We start from the raw sequence: 17787 nt of genomic DNA, 5'->3' as shown, positions 1-17787 counted from the left end.
TGCATGCAAATCATCATGAGCTGTTGCATGCAAAGCGAAAAGGTGGGGACATAATCGGAAACCACCGCAGAATTGCTCCATCGCGCAGAGTATTGAGGGAAAAAACGAAAAAGTTATGCGCAGAGAAAAATGGATCGGGGGGAGTACTACTACTAGTAGGAGTAGTAGGAACATGAGCAGTACTCCTGTACAGGGACACATGTAGCGCTGGAAGGATGGGAAGGTACAGGGACAGGCCCCACTCCTCAGTCTACCCATGTAGCCTTTTCGTTTAGTCTACCTAGCCGTCTAATCAACTGCCTGCAGGCCACTTCTCCCATTTTCTCCATCGGGAACCGATTTTCCTCGGCTTCTTCACTACTCCTTCACCTTCATTTGCATCCAAACCACACTGCATTCACATTGTTTTAACCTCTTCACATCCTCCTGGAGTAATTTTGAAGCCCCTATAAATAATCATCTTCTTTAGTTGGACTAGCCATCTAATCCTAATTCTCCAAACCATAGCCCTCCGGTCCAGCGGTTCCAAATGGCGAAAGAGATCGAGATGCAGGTTTTTAGTGTCCAACATGTCCTCGTCGAAGGCTCGTTGAGCATAGTTGCCACAGTCACCGACCACCCAAGGGTTGTTCGAAAGTGGCTCAACAATGTATCCAACTCCCTCCAAAAGGTGGAGATGAAAGTCATCGGTCTCGACGCAGAGTACACGGAACGTGCCACTGGGAAGATCCAACGCGCCGCCGTCCTTCAGCTGTGCCTCGAAGATGATGTTTTGGTGTACCACATCATACATGCACCCTCCATACCAGGTGAGCTTCATGATTTCTTGTCTCGGGAGGACATATACTTCTGTGGGGCAGCCGTCGCAGGGGACAAACAGAAGTTGGAGCCGTACAACCTTGATTCGAAAAGCATCACTGGCGTACAAACCAAAATAAAAATTCCTGTAGAAGATTGTGATAAACCGACACCATCCCTATTCGACGTAGCAAATTTTGTGTTCGGAACAAATCTTCAGAAGGGTGACGAGATGCTGGCATTAAGGTCGTTTGGATGGGAGAATTATCCCTTGACGTACGAGCGGATAAAATATGCTGCCCTCGATGCCCTGTGTGTTTCGAGATAGTTGTAAGGTCCAGAGAGCTTGTTGCGAAGCTGTCTCCCACAGAAAATGAGAACAAGAAGAAGAAGAAGATGCTGCACCAGCAGCAGGGCATCCTGGATGGATGAACTATTTCCTCTGTTGTAAAAAAATATAGATGGACTATTTCGATGGTGTGCATGTCTTTGGAACAAGTAGTAGTGTGGGTCCACTTGACTATAAGGAACTATTTATCCACCTAGCTTTCTCTACTACTCCTTCCAGTGATCGGTATGCAATGCATGTGTCCGTGGACATGACAGCTTGTCCATGGAAGTTCAACTACGACGACCATCACGTTTCATCCACTGCCACTCGCGATTCCCACGATGCCGCTCCAACCCACGGCACCACGTCCCCCGACGTGCGCCTCACCCCTCTCGGCCGCACCGCCCCTCTGCCTTTGTGTGCATGACATGTGGGCCAACTGAAATGCGCCGAGCATCAAGTTTCTACCACAACCATACTCTCGGAAAAAAAGTTTCTACCATAGCCACACGCGATTCCCACGACGCCGCTCGAACCCATGGCACCACATGTCCCCCGACCTGCGGCTCACCCCTCTCGGCCCCACTGCCCCTCTGCCTTCGGGAGCATTACATGTGGACCAGCCACCTATCGGGTCCACTTGTTATTGACTCAAAGGCAGGTGTCGTAAGGCGCTGAAGCTTAGACCCGAGGGCCCCGAAAGGTGTATGTAACTCCTGCGCCAGGCCTTGTGGTGCTACCGCTGCACGAACTCGTGCAAACTCGAGATTTGTTTCTTTACTATACATGCACGCAACGATTTAATGGACATTGTAATCTCAACATGTGATGGGGAGCTCTAAATTTGAATTTGAAACTTATAAAACGAAAAAAATTCAAAACAAATAAACTGGGAGAGAGGGAGTATACTGTAGGATGTGTCCCATATGAAACAAGCCCCCTGGTTTGTCACCGCGAAGATGCGGTTAGAAAGGAGCACAGCGTCTTCGTACTTGTACGGCAACAAATCGGCCGCAGACAACATCGTCCACCTTTGACCGCCATGTGCAAGTTCGTGCTATCTTCTTCAATGTCACCGTGGTTCCATCGTACCAATTCAGGCGGTGGCGGGTTGCATGGCTGATCCCAATGTTGGACAAAGGTTCTACGGGAACGGTTTCACCGTTGTAAATGTTGTGCAAATTGATGTTGGTACCCTCCCGTACATATGCAAGCCAATCTCCACTCGCACCGAGCCTAACCTGTGAAACAGTGGGTAGGGGGAGAATTAGGAAATGGACACGGAAGTAGTCCTTAGAATGCATTTACTACCTGATCAAACTCATCTTACCTGCTCATCGGACAAAATCCGAGTGCCCCTCAACGTCGGCATCTCAAGGGGCGTCAACTTGCAACTACGGCCACGCCGCACTGGAGAGACCCCCAAGGAAACATCCTCGTGCGTTGCACTGAACATCAAGATGCATTTGTATGAGTACTTTATCTTGTGAGAGAAAAGGATGAACGAGGGAAGGCCTTATTTGCAAATGTGGAGAGGGGTGTAGGTTTCTTTTGGCAAAATTGCCACAATTTTCTTCCTATCCATCAGATATAAATCGGATGGCCTATATTGTAGGGTGGCAGGCACACCATCATCACCAACTCTGTTTTTTATAAGAGTAGAGACTAGCAAGATGCCCGTGCGTTGCACGGAACATCAAGATCATGTGGGAGAAAAGGACGAATGAGGGAAGGCCTTATCTGCAAATATGGAGAGGAGTGCGGGTAAATTGTCATAGTTTCCTTCCTATCCGTTAGATATAGATCGGATGGCCTATATTGCAGGATGGCAGGCACACCATCATCACCAACTCTGCTTTTTATAAGAAGCAGAGTTGGTGATGATGGTGTGCCTGCCATCCTACAATATAGGCCATCCGATTTATATCCGACAGATATGAAGGAAACTATGGCAATTTTGCAAAAAGATACCCACACCCCTATCCACATTTGCAAATAAGGCCTTCCCTCATTCATCCTTTTCTCCCACAAGATAAACTACTCATACAAATGCATCTTGATGTTCTGTGCAACGCACGGTCATCTTGCTAGTATAAGAGGGGTGTGGGTATTTTTTGCAAAATTGCGATAGTTTCCTTCCTATCCATCAGATATAAATCGGACGGCCTATACTGCAGGATGGCAGGCACACCATCATCAACAACTCTGTTTTCTTTATAAGAGTAAAGTTGAGATAGAGATAGAGACTACTACTACCAATGTGCTGGCCCGTGCGTTGCAATGGATCCAAGGTAGTATAATAATACTTGTTCACGGGCTTGAAATATAAACACTCTAGTTATGATATACATATATCAGTAAAAGCAAATCATGCTTCACTCAAAATATATTCCTCGGGCTGTTTTGATGGTTTGAAGATAACAGGTTTAAAAAAAATTGGAGCTGTATTTTTTTACACCTTGTAGCGTGGCACGGCATCCGGTGCACCTAAGCGTCTGAAAAAATTTGAGTTTGGGTCGGTGGCACACCCTGCGGCAAGATGCCCGTGTGGGCTTCTTTTATAACTAGCAAGATGCCCGTGCATTGCAGGGAACATCAAGATGCATTCTTTTACAAAACACCTGTTGTGATTGACCCTTGCACGAGTAATCCCATGTGTAAAAACTAATGACATCTCGAGAATTTTATCGGAAAAATGGTATCTTTGGAACAAGTTTTCTCTACTACTGCTCCTTGCAGTGAGCGGTATGCAATGCATGTGTCAGCAGACATGACAGCTTGTCCATGGAAGTTGAACCACGGGGACCATCATGTTTCTTGTTTCTACCACTGCCACACCCACACGCGATTCCCATGACACCGCTCCAACCCACGGCACGACGTCCCCCGACGTGCGCCTCATCCCTCTCGGCCCCACCGCTCCTCTGCCTTTGTGTGCATGACATGCGGGCCAGCTGAACTGCGGCGACCATCAACTTTCTACTACAACCACACCCGATTGGACGCGGTTTGCCTGCTCCGTTCCTGTGCTCCGATCCGTACTCCCGCACCATCGAATTTTCATCTAGCGGCTGTGACACATTTCGTCTCGGGCATCAATACTCCGCTAGAGTACTTCTGTACTACAGGTAGTACCCGCTGGTGTGGCCATCTACGCCTCGTAACGCCTCGACGCCCAGCTGTGGCACCCTCGCCACGGCCACGCCACCACCGGCCGGTTCATCTCAAACGAGTGAGTCACGAACCACGCCACCACCATGAGAATGACATGTGGGCCAGCCACATTTAAGGTCCGCATGTCATTGACTCATAGGCCGGTGCACTAAGCCACTGAAGCTTGGTCCCATGGGCCCCGAGAGGGAAATGTAACTCCTGCAGCATGCCTTGTGGTGCTCCCGCAGTACGAGCTCGTGCCAAACCCAAATCTCTACTCTCTATATCTATATCTATATATATATATATATATCTATATACTTATACTTACTCTTATAAAAAACAGAGTTGGTGATGATGGTGTGCCGGCCATCCTGCAATATAGGCCGTTCCATTTATATCTGACGGATAGGAAGGAAACTATGGCAATTTTGCAAAAAGATACCCACACCCCTCTCCACATTTGCAAATAAGGCCTTCTCTTGTTCATCCTTTTCTCCCACAACATAAACTACTCATACAAATGCATCTTGATTTTCCGTGCAACACATGGGCATCTTGCTAGTTATGAATAAATAACACTATCAACGAGCCCCATCAGACACCAAATTTCTTGGCTTCCGTGCTACAGCTAGATCTTCCCCTCTTTTCTGTTTTCCAACCCGGCGGCGGGCGGGGTGCGGTTTGCCAATAGTCGGTTTGCTCAATGGGCGGTCCCACATGAAAGTGAAAATGCTAGGCAACACGCCTTACCTAGCTATGTGGCGTGCCAGACGGGCCGTGGAGTTCTCCCGATTCTGGGGCGTGTGGGGGTGCGACGCGAATGCGGCAGGCCTTCTCCTTTTACTGGCAATGTGCCCATGCGTTGCGAGGGATCCAAAGTAGTAGAACAGTAGTACTTGTTCAGAAACTTGAAATAAATCACTCTTGTTTTGATATACTCCTAATATATTACTTTTCACTCAAAATATATTTCTCAGGCTGTTTTGATGAGGTGAGGGAGGGATGTGGTTGCTTTCAAGATAATAAGGGGTTTTCTGCAAATTGGAGCAGAGAAGTGGGCTATTGTTGCAAAAATGCCCCAACTTACCTCACAGCCGTTAGATGCAGATCTAATGGTCAGAAACGACGGATGGCAGACACACCACTATCACCAACTGAGTCTTTTATAGGAGTAGGAGTAGAGAAAAATGTATAAATTGTAACATTTGGTTCTGCTCCTTGGCACGATCGATAGATAGAAATAACGATTGGAAATGCTAGGGCGGGGCTATTTTCGCCAGATAAGCAGGGTACGTAGTAGCTAGGTTGGCGCATCGTCGGTTTGGTCACATGCGGTCCGACATGTTCTAGTGTTTCGAGCAAGATGCCCGTGCGTTGCACGAAGTTGATGGAAAAGGTAAGCACAACTTATAAATTGACGGATGGAGTACTAGTTACAGTGATGCATAAAATTAAGCAAAGGGATCGCACATGTCGGTATTGACTGGAACGAGAATGCAATAGAACAATAAGAATTAAGGCCACGACGATGCGATCGCAGTGGTGGTTATAGGAGGCAAGAAGAAAGATGCATCCATCAACGTATGAGCTCCTCCTCCTCAACTTAGTGCGCCGGGCCACCGACCGGCGGCTAAGGAGCGGCGACTTTTGTGGCGAGGTCAAGGTGCTCCTCAGCAAAGGCATCCAAGGCTTCCAGCCGGTTGAGGAAGGCCAATGTCGTAGCGTCCTCAATGGCCTTGTAGATACCTATGTACACGATTTGCTCATACATGTGGATGTGTAGGTCGACGAATTCTTGCAGGGCGAGGTGCCTTGCGGCGAGCGCGACCTCCAAATGGACATTCTTTGTGGCGTCGGCGGGCAGTCGCAGGGCCACCAATGCTTGAAAGAGGTTCCGGCCATGGAGGCCAATTAGGGTGGCAGGCAATGAGGAGCCCGAGCGCGCGGGCTGGAGGAGTATGGCGATGTCGTCCCCGAGCTTCTTGAGGACGGTGAACTTGTTGGTGGTGGCAACGATCATCTGGTCCAACTGAGAGTCGTAGTTGGCATCGACGAAGGCCATCCACCAGTCGGTCGCGAACACCGTCTGGAGACGATCCTCGGCGCCATGCCGCAGGCCGGCGTCGTGGACCATCTGGCACAACCGCTTGCCGCTCGCGCGCATCGCTGCCATGGGTCTGGAGTGAGCACTTTTGCGCTTAGTGTAGGTGCTTAGGCAAATGCTTAGGTGCGTACGATGTGGTAGATGCATTGGAATGGAGGGGCGCCTTTATATGAGTGCAAATAGCGTTGCATTCACATCGTGCAGCCTCTTTTCCTAGTGAGGGAGTCCTGGACTAAGGGGTCTTCGGACGTCCGGCCTGTTGGGCATGGGCCGGACTAGTGGGCTGTGAAGATACAAGACCGAAGACTCTCTCCCGTGTCCGGATGGGACTCTCCTTGGCGTGGAAGGCAAGCTTGGCGTCCAAATATGAAGATTCCTTTCTCTGTAACTGACTTTGTACAACCCTAGTCCCCTCCGGTGTCTATATAAACCGGAGGGCTTAGTCCGAAGAATAATCATAGTCATACAGGCTAGACTTCTAGGGTTTTAGCCATTACGATCTCGTGGTAGATCAACTCTTGTAATACTCATATTCATCAAGATCAAACAAGCAGGAAGTAGGGTATTACCTCCATAGAGAGGGCCCGAACCTGGGTAAACATTGTGTCCCATGTCTCCTGTTACCATCGACCTTAGACGCATAGTTTGGGACCCCCTACCCGAGATCCGCCGGTTTTGACACCGACATTGGTGCTTTCATTGAGACTTCCACTGTGCCATCCTAAAAAGGTTTGATGGCCCCTTCAATCATGTACATCAATGCTGTCCAAGAAGAAGTCTTCCTCCCCGGACAGATCTTTGTGTTCGGCGGCTTCGCACTGCGGGCCAACTCGCTTGGCCATCTGGAGCAGATCAATAGCTACGCCCTGGCCGTCAGGTCAGATTCGGGGGCTTGAACTACATCGCAGATATCCGCGGAGACTTGATCTTCGACGGATTCGAGACCACGGCAGCCGCTCCCCGTCACCATGATGAACATGACTTAAATCCGTCATCGGACCATACCCAAGAGATAGCACCTGTAACTGCTCTGGCCTTAGATCCGGAGCTGATCGCGCCATCCGAAGACGGGAAGCTCAACCCCGCCACGGATGCCGCAGTCTCAGCGGCGTCAGAGCCGCACACAAACCCAACCTCGAGTGGAATCCGTGTCACTGGAGCCTCGGACTCGTTTCCGGCTACAGGTTCCGAACCATGTGCGTCCACGTGCGTCCAGCTCGAGCAGTCTTCGATCGTCGAATTCAGCTTCGCGGGCATTTTTCGGCACTCGCCTTTGGGCGATGTGTTAAACTCGTTAAAATCACTATCCTTACCGGGAGGCTCGCAGCCGAATTATATCCGGTTTGAACTGGAGGCTGACGACGGAGAACTTCGCTTCCCACCCACCGCCCACTTCATAGCCACTGTCGAAGATTTAACCGACATGCTCGATTACGGCTCCGAAGACGTCGACGGTATGGACGACGATGCCGATGAGGAGCAGGGCTAAAACCCGCCGTTTACCGGAAGCTGGACGACCACCTCTTCTTATGACGTGTACATGGTGGATACACCTAAAAGAACTAACGACGATGACAAAGAAGATCCAGTTGAGGATGAACCTCTTGTAGTACAGCCAAAACGCCGGCATCAGCGGCGCCGCTCTAAGTCACGTCGAGGAAAAGACAACAATACTGGCACGGGAGAAAACAATACTCCGAACGATGCCGAAGATAATGAAGACCCCGTGGAGATAGCTTCCGAACAGGAGGAACGGGAAAACGGGCAAGTTAGCCCTGATGAACAGGCCATACACGACGGCTCGGAGGACAGTAATTATCTTCCACTCTCCGAGGATGAGGTGAGCCTCGGCAACGAGGATTTTATCATGCCTGAGTAACCTCTCGAGCAGGAGCGCTTTAAGCGCCAGCTAATAGCCACTTCAGGGAGCCTAAAAAAGAAGCAGCAACAGCTTCAAGCTGACCAAGATCTATGCAACGATAGATGGACTGATGTCCTAGCAGCCGAAGAATACAGCCTCAAGGGTCCAGCCAAAAGTTACCCAAAGCGCAAATTGCTACCTCAGTTCGATGATGAGGCGCCGGAGCCCGTACCATCATCGTGCAATGCGGCTGACCGACCACCACGCGGTCGGGATAAAGTGGCAACTCAAGCCGAACACCAGCCCGCCCCGCTTCATCGTAAAGGCAGAGATAAAACAACTCGTGGTTATACATATGACCTTCGGCAGGAACTGGACAATAGAGCATGACATACCAGATCGATCTATGGATTGGGAGGACGTGCCTGCTACCTCTTGAGCGCTGCGTTGGTTTTCCCTTGAAGAGGAAAGGGTGATGCAGCAAAGTAGCGTATGTATTTCCCTCATTTTTTGAGAACCAAGGTATCAATCCAGTAGGAGGCTACGCGCGAGTCCCTCGCACCTACACGAAACAAATAAATCCTCGTAACCAACACGATAAGGGGTTTCAATCCCTACACGGTCACTTACGAGAGTGAGATATGATAGATATGACAAGATAATATTTTTGGCATTTTTATGATAAAGATGCAAAGTAAAATAAAAGCAGAGTAAAAAGCAACGGAAACAACTAAGTGTTGGAAGATTAATATGATGAAGATAGACCCGGCAGCCATAGGTTTCACTAGTGGCTTCTCTCGAGAGCATAAGTATTTTACGGTGGGTGAACAAATTACTGTTGAGCAATTGACAGAATTGAGCATAGTTATGAGAATATCTAGGTATGATCATGTATATAGGCATCACGTCCGAGACAAGTAGACCGACTCCTGGCCGCATCTACTACTATTACTCCACACATCGACCGCTATCCAGCATGCATCTAGAGTATTAAGTTCATAAGAACAGAGTAACGCCTTAAGAAAGATGACATGATGTAGAGGGATAAATTCATGCAATATGATAAAAACCCCATCTTGTTATCCTCGATGGAAACAATACAATACGTGCCTTGCTGCCCCTACTGTCACTGGGAAAGGACACCGCAAGATTGAACCCAAAGCTAAGCACTTCTCCCATTGCAAGAAAGGTCAATCTAGTCGGCCAAACCAAACTGATAATTCGAAGAGACTTGCAAAGATAACCAATCATACATAAAAGAATTCAGAAGATTCATATATTGTTCATAGATAAACTTGATCATAAACCCACAATTCATCGGTCTCAACAAACACACCGCAAAAGAAGATTACATCGAATAGATCTCCACGAGAGAGGGGGAGAACATTGTATTGAGATCCAAAAAGAGAGAAGAAGCCATCTAGCTACTAACTATGGACCCGAAGGTCTGAGGTAAACTACTCACACTTCATCGGAGGGGCTATGGTGTTGATGTAGAAGCCCTCCGTGATCGATGCCCCCTCCGGCGGAGCTCCGGAACAGGCCCCAAGATGGGATCTCGTAGGTACAGAAAGTTGCGGCGGTGGAATTAGGTTTTTGGCTCCGTATCTGGTCGTTTGGGGGTACGTAGGTATATATAGGAGGAAGAAGTACATCGGTGGAGCAACAGGGGGCCCACGAGGGTGGAGGGCACGCCCGGGGGGGGGGGGGGCGGGGGGGGGGGGGGGGGGGGTAGGCGCGCCCCCCTACCTTGTGGCTTCCCTGTTGGTTGCTTGACGTAGGGTCCAACTCTGAAATAGGCAAAAACAGCAATTCTGGGCTGGGCCTCCGGTTAATAGGTTAGTCCCAAAAATAATATGAAAGTGAATAATAAAGCCCAATAATGTCCAAAACAGAAGATAATATAGCATGGAGCAATCAAAAATTATAGATACGTTGGAGACGTATCAAGCATCTCCAAGCTTAATTCCTGCTCGTCTTCGAGTAGGTAAATGATAAAAATAGAATTTTTGATGCGGAGTGCTACTTGGCATAATTTCAATGTAATTCTTCTTAATTGTGGTATGAGTATTTAGATCCGAAAGATTCAAGACAAAAGTTCAATATTGACATAAAAATAATAATACTTCAAGCATACTAACTAAGCAATTATGTCTTCTCAAAATAACATGGCCAAAGAAAGTTATCCCTACAAAATCATATAGTCTGGCTATGCTCTATCTTCACCACACAAAGTATTTAAATCATGCACAACCCCGATGACAAGCCAAGCAATTGTTTCATACTTTTGACGTTCTCAAACTTTTTCAATCTTCACGCAATACATGAGCGTGAGCCATGGACATAGCACTATATGTGGAATAAAATGGTGGTTGTGGAGAAGACAAAAAAAGGAGAAGATAGTCTCACATCAACTAGGCTTATCAACGGGCTATGGAGATGCCCATCAATAGATATCAATGTGAGTGAGTAGGGATTGCCATGCAACGGATGCACTAGAGCTATAAGTATATGAAAGCTCAACAAAATAAACTAAGTGGGTGTGCATCCAACTCGCTTGCTCACGAAGACCTAGGGCATTTTGAGGAAGCCCATCATTGGAATATACAAGCCAAGTTCTATAATGAAAAATTCCCACTAGTATATGAAAGTGGTAAAAGGATAGTAACATTGTCCCTTCTCTCTTTTTTCTCTCATGTTTTTTTTATTTGGGCCTTTTTTTTCTTTTTTTATGGCCTATTTTTTTTCGTCCGGAGTCTCATCCTGACTTGTGGGGGAATCATAGTCTCTGTCATCCTTTCCTCACTTGGGACAATGCTCTAAAAATGATGATCATCACACTTTTATTTACTTACAACTCAAAAATTACAACTCAATACTTAGAACAAAATATGACTCTATATGAATGCCTCCGGCGGTGTACCGGGATATGCAATGAATCAAGAGTGACATGTATGAAAGAATTATGAATGGTGGCTTTGCCACAAATACAATGTCAACTACATGATCATGCGAAGCAATATGACAATGATGGAGTGTGTCATAATAATCGGAACGGTGGTAAGTTGCATGGCAATATATCTCGGAATGGCTATGGAAATGCCATGATAGGTAGGTATGGTGGCTGTTTTGAGGAAGGTTTATGGTGGGTGTATGATACCGGCGAAAAAGTACGCGGTATTAGAGAGGCTAGCAATGGTGGAAGGAAGAAAAACGCGTATAATCCATGGACTCAACATTAGTCATAAAGAACTCATATACTTATTACAAAAATCTACAAGTTATCAAAGCAAAGTATTACGTGCATGCTCCTAGGGGGATAGATTGGTAGGAAAAGACTATCGCTCGTCCCCGACCGCCACTCATAAGGAAGACAATCAATAAATAAATTATGCTCTGGCTTCATCGCATAACGGTTCACCATACGTGCATGCTACGGGAATCACAAACTTTAACACAAGTATTTCTCAAATTCACAACTACTCAACTGGCATGACTCTAATATTACCATCTTTATATCTCAAAACAATTATCAAGCATCAAACTTCTCATAGTATTCAACACACTCATAAGAAAGTTTTTACAAATCTTGAATACCTAGCATATTAGGATTATTTAAGAAAATTACCATGCTATTTAAGACTCTCAAAATAATATAAGTGAAGCATGAGAGATCAATAGTTTCTATAAAACAAATCCACCACCGTGATCTAAAAGATATAAGTGAAGTACTAGAGCAAAACTATATAACTCAAAAGATATAAGTGAAGCACATAGAGTATTCTAATAATTTCCGAATCATGTGTGTCTCTCTCAAAAGGTGTGTACAGCAAAGATGATTGTGGTAAACTAAAAAGCAAAGACTCAATTCATACAAGACGCTCCAAGCAAAACACATATCATGTGGTGAATAAAAATATAGCTCCAAGTAAAGTTACTGATGGAAGTAGACGAAAGAGGGGATGCCTTCCGGGGCATCCCCAAGCTTTGGCTTTTTGGTGTCCTTAGATTATTTTGGGGGTGCCATGGGCATCCCCAAGCTTAGGCTCTTGCCACTCCTTGTTCCATAATCCATCAAATCTTTCACCCAAAACTTGAAAACTTCACAACACAAAACTCAGCAGAAAATCTCGCGAGCTCCGTTAGCGAAAGAAAACAAAAGACCACCTCAAGTTACTGTAATGAACTCATTGTTTATTTATATTGGTGTTAAGCCTACTGTATTCCATTTCCATATGGTTTATAAACTATTTTACTAGCCATAGATTCATCAAAATAAGCAAACAACACACGAAAAACAGAATCTGTCAAAAACAGAACAGTCTGTAGTAATCTGTAACTAACGCAAACTTCTGGAACTCCAAAAAATCAGCCAAAATAGGACGACCTAGACAATTTGTTTATTGATCAGCAGCAATTGAATCAATATTTTATCACATTCTGGTGATTTTTAACAATTATTTTCGTGAACAGAAAGTTTCTGGAAATTTCTGCAAGATCAAATAACTATCATCCAAGAAGATCCTATAGGTTTAACTTGGCACAAACACTAATTAAAACATAAAAACACATCTAACCAGAGGCTAGATCAAATATTTATTGGATAACAGCAAGTAAAAATATTGGGTTGTCTCCCAACAAGCGCTTTTCTTTAAAGCCTTTTGGCTAGGCATTGATAATTTTAATGATGCTCACATGAAAGACAAGAATTGAAGCGCAAAAAGAGCATCATAAAACACATGACAAACACATATAAGTCTAACATACTTCCTATGCATAGGCATTTTATAAGCAAACAAATTATCATAGCAAGCAAAAATTGGCATATGCAAGGAAGAAGAAAGAGATGATAGCAATCTCAACATGACGAGAGGTAATTTAGTAACATGAAAATTCCTACAACCATATTTTCCTCTCTCATAATAATTACATGTAGTATCAAAAGAAAATTCAACAATATAGCTATCACATAAAATTTTCTCTACATGATCCATATGCATGCAAAGTTGACATTCTTCCGAAATAGTGGGATTAACATTAACTGAAGTCAAGACCTCTCCAAACCCACTTTTATCAAAAAATTCATAAGATTGAACATTATCCAAATATGTGGGATCTAAAGTTGACACTGTTCCAAACCCACTTTCAATATTATTGCAAACATTATTATCAATCTCATGTTCATCATGGGGCTTAAATAAATTTTCAAGATCATAAGAAGAATCACCCCAATCATGATCATTGCAACAAATAGTAGACGTAGCAAAACTAGCATCCCCAAGCTTAGGGTTTTGCATATTATTAGCACAATTGACATCAAGAGAATTTATAGTAACATCATTGCAGTCATGCTTTTTATTCAAAGATCTATCCCGAATCACTTCATAAAGCACTTCATCACAATTTTCAGATTCACGGATTTCAAGCAAGACCTTACAAAGATAACCTAGTGCATCCAAATCACTAGGAATTGGTTCATCATAATTGGATCTCTTAAAAAGATTGGCAAGCGGATGAGGATCCATAGATATTAGCTTCTCTGTTTAGGAATAAATACTCAACTATTTCAACCAAACGAACAAACGAGCCAAGTAAGACATCAAGGCAAAAAAAAAGACGAACGAAAAAAGGGCGAATAAAATGGCAAGGGTGAAGTGGGGGAGAGGAAAACGAGAGGCAAATGGCAAATAATGTAATGCGGGAGATAAGTGTTTGTGATGGGTACTTGGTATGTTGACTTTTGCGTAGACCACCCCGGCAACGGCGCCAGAAATCCTTCTTGCTACCTCTTGAGCACTGCGTTGGTTGTCCCTTGAAGAGGAAAGGGTGATGTAGCAAAGTAGCGTAAGTATTTCCCTCAGTTTTTGAGAACCAAGGTATCAATCCAGTACGAGGCTACGTGTGAATCCCTCGCACCTACACAAAACAAATAAATCCTCGCAACCAACGCGATAAGGGGTTGTCAATCCCTACACGGTCACTTACGAGAGTGAGATCTGATAGATATGATAAGATAATATTTTTGGCATTTTTATGATAAAGATGCAAAGTAAGATAAAAGCAACGGAAACAACTAAGTGTTGGAAGATTAATATGATGAAGATAGACCCGGCGGCCATAGGTTTCACTAGTGGCTTCTCTCGAGAGCATAAGTATTTTACGGTGGGTGAACAAATTACTGTTGAGCAATTGACAGAATTGAGCATAGTTATGAGAATATCTAGGTATGATCATGTATATAGGCATCACGTCCGAGACAAGTAGACCGACTCCTGCCTGCATCTACTACTATTACTCCACACATCGACCGCTATCCAGCATGCATCTAGAGTATTAAGTTCATAAGAACAGAGTAACGCCTTAAGAAAGATGACATGATGTAGAGGGATAAATTCATGCAATATGATAAAAACCCCATCTTGTTATCCTTGATGGAAACAATACAATACGTGCCTTGCTGCCCCTACTGTCACTGGGAAAGGACACCGCAAGATTGAACCCAAAGCCAAGCACTTCTCCCATTGCAAGAAAGATCAATCTAGTAGGCCAAACCAAACTGATAATTCGAAGAGACTTGCAAAGATAACCAATCATACATAAAAGAATTCAGAAGATTCAAATATTGTTCATAGATAAACTTGATCATAAACCCACAATTCATCGGTCTCAACAAACACACCACAAAAGAAGATTACATCGAATAGATCTCCACGAGAGAGGGGGAGAACATTGTATTGAGATCCAAAAAGAGAGAAGAAGCCATCTAGCTACTAACTATGGACCCGAAGGTCTGAGGTAAACTACTCACACTTCATCGGAGGGGCTATGGTGTTGATGTAGAAGCCCTCCGTGATCGATGCCCCCTCCGGCGGAGCTCCGGAACAGGCCCCAAGATGGGATCTCGTAGGTACAGAAAGTTGCGGCGGTGGAATTAGGTTTTTGGCTCCGTATCTGGTCATTTGGGGGTACGTAGGTATATATAGGAGGAAGAAGTACGTCGGTGGAGCAACAGGGGCCCCACGAGGGTGGAGGGCGCGCCCGGGGGGGGGGGGGGGTAGGCGCGCCCCCTACCTCGTGGCTTCCCTGTTGGTTGCTTGACGTAGGGTCCAAGTCTCCTGGATCATGTTCGTTTCAAAAATCATGTTCCCGAAGGTTTCATTCCGTTTGGACTCCGTTTGATATTCTTTTTCTACGAAACTCTGAAATAGGCAAAAAACAACAATTCTGGGCTGGGCCTCCGGTTAATAGGTTAGTTCCAAAAATAATATAAAAGTGAATAATAAAGCCTAATAATGTCCAAAACAGAAGATAATATAGCATGGAGCAATCAAAAATTATAGATACGTTGGAGACGTATCAGTGCCCCGACACGTGACGATGGCTATCTTTTCGGACGTGACAAGCCTAGTCACGCCCGGGCAGAAAACCGCAGACGGACTCCATCGGAGCTACGTCGCGATGTGGCCCGATATAGAGGCGCCGCACACCCACTTTTCTTCACTGACGAAGTAATGGAGCATGAATTCCAGAACAGTTTAAACCCGTGAATATTGAATCATACGATGGAACAACTGACCCCGCGGTGTGGATCGAGGATTTTCTTCTCCATATCCATATGGCCTGTGGAGATGACCTCCATGCCATCAAATACCTCCCGTTAAAACTCAAAGGGCCAGCTCGGCGCTGGTTAAACAGTCTGCCTGAAAACTCTATTGGCAGCTGGGAGGATTAGGAAGACTCCTTCCGCGACAACTTCCAAGGTACATATGTCCGGCCACCAGATGCTGATGACTTAAGTCACATAGTTCAACAGCCTAGAGAGTCAGCCAGGAAATTCTGGACTAGGTTCCTAACCAAAAAGAACTAGATCATCGACTGTCCGGATGCCGAAGCCCTAGCGGCCTTTAAACACAGCATCCGCGACGAATGGCTCGCCCGCCACCTCGGCCAAGAAAAGCCGAAGTCCATGGCAGCCCTCACGACACACATGACCCACTTTTGTGCGGGTGAGGATAGTTGGCTGGCCCGTAGCAAAAACACGGCAAGCGAAGCGGGCACCTCCGAGGTCAAAAACAGCAACGGCAAGCTCCGACGCAACAGGCACAAATGTCGAAGCAATAGTGATAACACCGATGACACTACAGTCAACGCCGGATTCAGTGGCTCCAAGTTCGGTCAGCGGAAAAAGCCATGTAAAAGAAACAACTCGGGACCATCCAGTTTGGACCGCATACTCGATCGTCCGTGCCAGATCCATGGCACCCCAGAAAAACCAGCCAACCATACCAACATGGATTGTTGGGTTTTTAAACAAGCCAGCAAGTTAAATGCCGAAAACAAGGAGAAGGGATCGCAAAGCAAGGACGATGACGAGGAGCCCCGGCCACTGAACACAGGGGGACAGAAGAAGTTTCCCCCTCAGGTCAAAACGGTGAACATGATATACACTATCCACATCCCCAAGAGGGAGCACAAGCGCGCGCTCAGGGACGTCTATGCGATAGAGCCAGTCGCCCCAAAATTTAATCCATGGTCGTCGGGATTACCTTCGATCGCCGGGATCATCCGACCAGTATCCTTCACGGCGGTTCGGCTACACTGGTCCTTGACCCAATAATTGATGGATTCCACCTGACGCGAGTCCTAATGGAAGGCGGCAGCAGCCTCAACCTGCTCTATCATGATACAGTGCGGAAAATGGGCATTAATCCATCACGGATCAAGCCCACAAAGACTACCTTTAAAGGAGTCATACCAGGTGTAAGAGGCCCATTGTACGGGCTCAATCACACTAGAGGTTGTCTTCGGATCTCCTTCCGAAGCGAAGAGTTAATCTTTGATATCACCCCCTTTCGCAGTGGCTATCACGCACTGCTTGGACGAACCACATTTGCTCGATTCAATGCGGTGCCACACTATGCTTATATCAAGCTCAAGATTCCCGGACCACGCGGCGTCATAATAGTTAATGGAAACACGGAACGCTCCCTCCACACCGAGGAGCACACCGCTGCCTTAGCAGCAGAAGTACAGAGTGGCCTTTTCAAGCAGAACCTTAATTCGGCGGCCGAGCTCCCGGACACTGTCAAGAGAGTCCAGACTATTCTGCAGCAGGATAGCTCGGCTCGTCAAGGGCTCGACTAGCAATTCGGCCTCCGTCCCAGTCCCGATCAAGTGGCGACATTCGTAGCGCGCGTACATAACTACGCACTCAAAATACCATGGGCATAGACGGAGGCATAACTAGCTTGTGATCCACAATACGGCTCGACCGCCCCCGGACACACACACTTTCACTGTTTCCTTTTTGTCCTTTTTAGGTTTCTTTTCCACAGGCCTTCTGTCGGTGTCAAAACCGGTGGATCTCGGGTAGGGGGTCCCAAACTGTGCGTCTAGGATCGATGGTAACAGGAGACGGGGGACATGATGTTTACCCAGGTTCGGGCCCTCTCTATGGAGGTAATACCCTACTTCCTGCTTGATCGATCTTGATGAATATGAGTGTTACAAGAGTTGACCTACCTCGAGATCATATGT

This window comes from Aegilops tauschii, chromosome 7 (assembly GCF_002575655.3).
Source record: "Aegilops tauschii subsp. strangulata cultivar AL8/78 chromosome 7, Aet v6.0, whole genome shotgun sequence".
Lineage (NCBI taxonomy): Eukaryota > Viridiplantae > Streptophyta > Magnoliopsida > Poales > Poaceae > Aegilops > Aegilops tauschii.
The sequence above is the reverse complement of the archived record's forward strand: the minus strand, read 5'-3'. Positions refer to the sequence as shown.